Source organism: Gossypium arboreum, chromosome 11, assembly GCF_025698485.1.
Source record: "Gossypium arboreum isolate Shixiya-1 chromosome 11, ASM2569848v2, whole genome shotgun sequence".
In the NCBI taxonomy this organism is placed as follows: domain Eukaryota; kingdom Viridiplantae; phylum Streptophyta; class Magnoliopsida; order Malvales; family Malvaceae; genus Gossypium; species Gossypium arboreum.
This window is the reverse complement of record NC_069080.1, coordinates 40,511,618-40,518,380: the sequence shown is the minus strand read 5'-3', so window position 1 is coordinate 40,518,380 and position 6,763 is coordinate 40,511,618.

Below are 6,763 nucleotides of genomic sequence, written 5' to 3'. Positions count from 1 at the left end.
GCTCACACTATCCGTATACCATCTTGGCATAATGGCTTGTATATTTTGGGTATGGCATGTATAGCATTATAATCATTTTGTATATATGGTCTTATGATATGGTTATTGAGTGGTATGGAAATGCTTGATAATGATTAGCCATTGGAATGGCTAATCATGATCATATTTGGAGTTATGTATGTCAAATTGCTAGCTAATCCATGGAAACCATGAAATAGATAAAATTTACCATAAAATAAATTCAGACAGCAGTAGTGACGTGAATTTGAAAAATCACTAAAAAGAGTAAAAATGGAATTAAATGATGAGTAAGTTATGGAATCGAAGCTTGATGAGTCTATTTCATATGAAAGAAACAAAATAGGTATATAAGTTATATTTTGTGAGATATTTAAGTTTTGGTGGAACAGGGTCAGAGTGATCTCTATATCCCCTATTCTGACTTTAAAAATTCACTATAAATTGTACAAAAACAATTAGGAGTTGTATTTTACATGTATGAAATCCTTATTAAGTCTAGTTTTATAAGAAATAAATGTTATAGTCATTGAAACTCTTTACAGGGAGATATCTGATTCGTAATACACAGGGATCAGAGTAGTCGAACCCTGAAACAGGGAGGCTTTAACTAATAAACTATACTAATTGGCCAGACCAAAAATTCTAGAAAAAAATTAGTAGATAAATATATGAGTCTAGTTTCAGGAAAAATTTACAGAATTGGATTTTGAGTTTCATAACTCGAGATATGAATTTTTAAGCAACTATAACGCAAATTGCCAGCTTGTCTGGAAGTTTTAAAAATAAATTGTTTGAGCTGTTAAATTGATGAATTAAGTTTAGTAACACCTCAAGCTTGACTTTGGCGACAGTCTCGGGCGTGAGGGCGTTACAAAAGTCGTTCAATTTGTTATCTTTACTTAAGTCGTGAAATCTCTATTCCAAATATTAAGTGAAAACATTTCATTAACGCGGAAGCTAAAACATCATTTATTTATCAACCAATAATTTAACAAATTAAAATCCCCAAAATAAGCCTAAAACAAATATTTAAATAAAACAGACAAAATAAAGTGTTACTCAAAAATCCGTAAATGTCTACTAGTGGTCACTATCGAGCCCTCCATCACACCGATCCATCTACTGCTAGGGATTACCTAAACAAATAAATAAATAAAGAGGTGAGTTTTTGTAACTCAGTGTGTACATCCCCACAAACAACATGCATACAAACAGATAACAGAATACAATTATTCGACCTCAGCCATATAGATATCGTATGCATAACAAATCGAATATCAAAAATATCATGCCCACCAACCCTGCACACCATCTCCGTCCAACTTAACACACTATGTGGGGATAAAATCGACCCACCCATCCCTACATGCCGTATATGGGGATATAATCGACCCATCCAACCCTACACACCATAAAGTACCGCATTGCAGAACAAGTCAAATATTTATCATGTAATTTAGATAATAATAACAAGATCTGTCTCAGGTTTCATTCCCCTTAGGTAGTTAGGGGGTTTAGTTCATATTTATGAAAGAAAACATCTCAAAAGAATAATGATAACAAAAAATAAAGAAAACCCAAGAACTCTTGAAGGGAATTGAAGGGAGATCTTAAGTCTTGAAGGTGAATCCGGCTTCTGAGATGGATCAATCGGCTTTCTTCAAGTAATTCCTTGTCTTTTACTCCATGTGTTCCCTCTAATCCTCCTCTAGTGTGTTTAAATAGGCTTTAGAATGCCTAAAAGCCCTCAAGTGTGGCCTTTTCCGAATAGGACTAAACCTGGGCTCAACAGCGACATGCCCGTGTTCGATTTCTTCAATCCGTGTTCAAGGCTGTTAAATAGACACGGATGTTTGGTCTACCCGTGTAAGTCATGCTTGATTCTGCTAAAAGGACACGGACGTGTGGACTGCCCGTGCACAGAAGTCCAGGCCGTGTTGATTTCACATGTTGGTCCATTTTCTCTGTTTTCTGCCCGTTTCTCGCTCTTTTTACTCTCCTATTCTCACCTAAGTATAAAACATGAAATTAAAGGATTAGGAGCATCGAATTCACCAAATCTAAGGAGAAATCATCCATAAATGTGCTAAGCATGGGATAAAAATATGTATAAACTGCGGTTTATCACACTGCAAAGCCTAAAATCGACAATACCAGGCCCAAAATCAGTCTCTTAAGTCAGATTATTAAGAATAGGAAAATCCCAAAACGAGAGATCTACCTACCTTCAATGAATAATAGTGATTCTTCATTGTTAAGAGCTCGATTAATTATCCACAGACCTAGAATATTCCCTAAATAGCAACCAAAATCCCTCTTAAACAATCTCCAAGGAAATCACTTAACTTTATTAAAAACCAAACTTACAGAACCGAAGAAATCACTAGCAACACGTCACAACTAATCGAAGGAGAAGAAAAATGGAGAAGAAGGGAAACTGAAGAAGAGAATTTTGGAAGCTAGGGTTTAGAAGAGGAAGAACGGAAAAGAAAATATTTTGCCAAAAAGAGAAGGAAATAAGAAAAAGACCCCTAATTTTTCCTAAACCTTCAATTCAGAATTTTAATAAAACCCAACACTTTACTGAAACTTGCAGCAAAAATAATCCCATCGCTACTGTAGGGAATCGAACTCCAGACCTCCAGCACACTGACACACATCTTAACCACTAGACCAGCAGGCCCATTCTATTAGGTTTTTACCATCAATTCCTTATAAGCCCACTAACCTAAAGCCAGTCTTTACTCAAATAAAACCAAAATTTAGCCCAAGTTAAAACTTGAACTTGGGACCTCCCAAACACAACCCAAAGCACATAACCTCTTAAACCACATATATATACCAAAAATAATCAAAACAAAAGTTTCGATATTTCCATGCTTAAGAATCACAAAAGCCGAAATTACAGAAATTTGGGGCGTTACAACTCTACCCTTAAAATAAAATTCATCCTCGAATTATACCTGATCAAGAAAGGTGAGGATACTACTATCGCATCAAAGCCTCTGGCTCCCCAGTAGCCTCCTCAATATGTTTCTACCACAGCACCTTCACCAAGGGAATAGACTTCCTACGTAAGTCCTTAACGTTGCGATCTAGAATCTGAACAGGCTCCTCCTCGAACGTCAGATCTGGTCTAATCTCAATCTCCTCCACGGGCACAACGTGTGTAGGATCAGAGCAGTAGCATCTCAACATTGAAACATGGAACACATCATGTATGCGGTCTAACTCTAGAGGTACCTTTAATTGATATGCGACTGACCCTACTGACTTCAGAATCCTGTACGGCCCAATAAAACAAGGGCTTAGCTTACCCTTGCGACCGAACCTTAGAACCTTTTTCTATGGTGAGACCCTAAGAAAAACCATGTCCCCCATAGAATACTCGATGTCCTTCCTCCTTAGATCAGCATAGGACTTCTGCCTATCAGAAGCCACTTTCAGACTTTCTCGAATCAAACGGACTTTATCCTCAGTTTCTGATACCAATTCTGGACCCAGAACACGTCGCTCACCCAACTTAGTCTAGCAGAAAGATGTGCAACACTTACGACCATAAAGTGCCTCATACGGTACCATCTGTATACTAGACCGATAGCTGTTGTTGTAAATGAACTCTGCTAGAGGGAAGTACTCCTCCCAACTACCTCGGAAATAGATAATGCAGCCCCTCAGCATGTCCTCTAGCATCTGGATCACCCTCTCTAACTGACTGTCTATCTGAGGATGGAAAGCAGTACCAAATTCTAGCCTCAAACCCAAAGCCTCATGAAGCTTTCCCCAGAATCAGGACGTAAAACGAGGATCCCTATCAGAAATGATCGAGACAGGTACCCCATGCAGCCTCACTATCTCAGAAATGCACAGCTTGGCCAACTTCTGTAGAGAGAATTTTGTCCTAACAGGAATGAAATGTGCGGTCTTGGTTAATCAGTCCACAATAACCCAAACAGAGTCATTCTTCGTGGGTGTTAGGGGAAACCCACTAACGAAGTCTATCGTTGCTCGCTTTCATTTCTACATCGGCATTTTAACTGGCTGTAGCAAACCCGACAGTAACTGATGCTCAGTCTTAACCTGCTGACACGTCAAACAGCAAGCAACAAAGTCGGTAACCTCACGTTTCAACCCTAGCCACCAGTACAACTCTCGATGATATTTATACATCTTGTTTCCACCAGGATGCATAGTGTAAGGACTACTATACGCTTCCCTCAAAATCAACAGCCTCAAATCCTCATTATTAGGTACATAGATCCTACCTCAGCTTAGGACTACATTGCTCTCAGATCGGTCATAGCCCTACGGCTTAGTGCACCGGCCACCACGTTGGCCTTTCCAAGGTGATACTCAATACTGCAGTCGTAGTCATTGAGCAACTCAACCCATCCATACTGCCTAAGATTTAACTCATTCTGAGTGAGGAGATACTTGAGGCTCTTGTGATCAGTGTAGATGGTACACTTCTCTCCATACAGATAATGCCTCCAAATCTTCAATGCAAAGACCACCGTAGCCAACTCCAAATCATGCGTCGAATAATTACCCTCGTGAGTCTTAAGCTGTCGAGACGTATAGCAACTATCTTACAGTCTTACATCAAGATGCAACCCAAACCCACATGTGATGCATTACTGTAAACCACGAAGTCCCTACCAAGCTCAAGCTGTATCAAAACTGGAACCTGAGTCAAAACTATCTTGAGCTTCACAAAGCTCTCTTGCTGCGCGTTAGTCTAAACGAAAGGAACTCCTTTACGCAATAACTTAGTCAATGATGCTGCGATCAACTAGAACCCTTCTACAAAACGTCAGTAATACCCTGCCAGTCCTAGAAAATTATGAATTTTTGACACACTCTTCGGTTGTTTCCAATCCAACACCGCTTCAATCTTACAAGGATCCACTCGAATCCCCTCCGCAGAAACTAAATAACCGAAAAATGTCACTTCCCGAAGCCATAACTCACACTTGTTGAACTTCGCATACAACTATTTCTCACGAAGGATCTGTAGAACCACTCTTAACTGCTCGTTGTGCTTGTCCTCAGACTTAGAATACACCAAAATGTCTTTCGATGAACACCACCAGAAATCGATCCAAGTAGGCCTAAAACACACGGTTCATCAAGTCCATGAATACTGCTGGTGCAATAGTAAACCCAAAAGGCATGACTAGAAACTCGTAATGCCCATAACGAGTCCTAAATGCCATCTTATGCACTTCAACCTCCTTTACCCTCAACTGATGATAACCTGACCGCAGATCAATTTTAGAGAACACTAAAGCCCCTCTGAACTGATCGAATAGGTCGTCAATCCTCAAAAGTGGGTACTTATTCTTGATCGTCAACTTGTTCAATTGACAATAGTTGATACACATCCTTGTTGTACCGTCCTTCTTCTTTACGAACAGAACAAGTGCTCCCCACGGATACACACTGGGATGAATAAATCCACGATCCAACAGCTCCTGAATTTGAGCCTTCAGTTCTGCCAGCTCCTTCGATGCCATTCGGTAAGGGGCGATAGGCACTGGAGCTGTACCAGGAATCAACTCAATCCCAAATTCTACCTCACAGCTCGGAGGTAATCCTGGTAATTCCTCTGGAAAAAAATTTGGGAAGTCCTTCACAGCACGGACGTCCTTAACCGATAAGTCCAGAGAATCCAACGCACTGATGTAAGCCAAAAACGCCTCACATCCTTTCCTCACCAGCTTCTCTGCCACTAATGCAGATATCACATTACTCAGATAATTTCATCATTCTCCAACCACGACTATCTCATTATCCTCTTCAGTCTTCAAAACCACCCTTTTTTCAGCACAATCCAGACTTACACGATGCCTCACCAGCCAGTCCATACCCAAAACTAAGTTGAACTCCCCAAACAGAAGATCCATCAGATCAGCCAGAAATATCATTCTATGGACTTCTAACGGAACGTCTCTAAACAGTTTACTAACCCTAATAGACTACCCCAGTAGACTCACCACTAAAATCTCACTAGAAGTGCTCTCATATGGTATTCCCAAAGTCTCAGACACAGAACGTGCAATGTAGGAATGTGTAGAGCCTATGTCTATCAGTGCAACATAAGGTATGTTAAAGATTAAGAACATACCCGTGATGACGTCCGGACCATCTCCATCCTCATGACGACGTGCAGCATAGACAAGTGCAAGCTGTCTCGCCTCAGTCGGCCCAGCACCTCTGCCCAATGCTCTCTGTCCTCGACCCATACCGTTACCACCCCTAGCCTGACCTCGGCCCCTAGATGGCTTCTAAATTCCCCTCGACGGTTGTACAGTCTCAATAGCTGGAGCTTGCATCTGATTAGTCCTCAATGGGCAGTCCTTAACACGCTGCTCAGATGATCCACATCTAAGACAAGCTCTAGTAGACCTCCAACACTTGCTCGGATGGCGTCTATTACAAACTGACAAATCGCCACCCCAGCAGGTAAAATAGTAGGCCCAACTCTCAAGGGCCCATCAGATCTGGCCTTTTTCCTAGGCCTCACCATAGCATTCGAAGACTCTAGATCCCTCTTAGCTTTCCCTCTGTCACTGTTCTGACGCTCAGCGTGCTTAACCTCCTCCGCAATCTTAGCCTTCTCGACCAACATGGCAAACTCACGCTCCCTCTGTGGAGCTCTCAGGACCCTCAAGTTATCCCTAAGGCTGTCCTCAAAATGAACACAGCGCTCATACCCAGTCGCCACCATGGCTTGTCATAA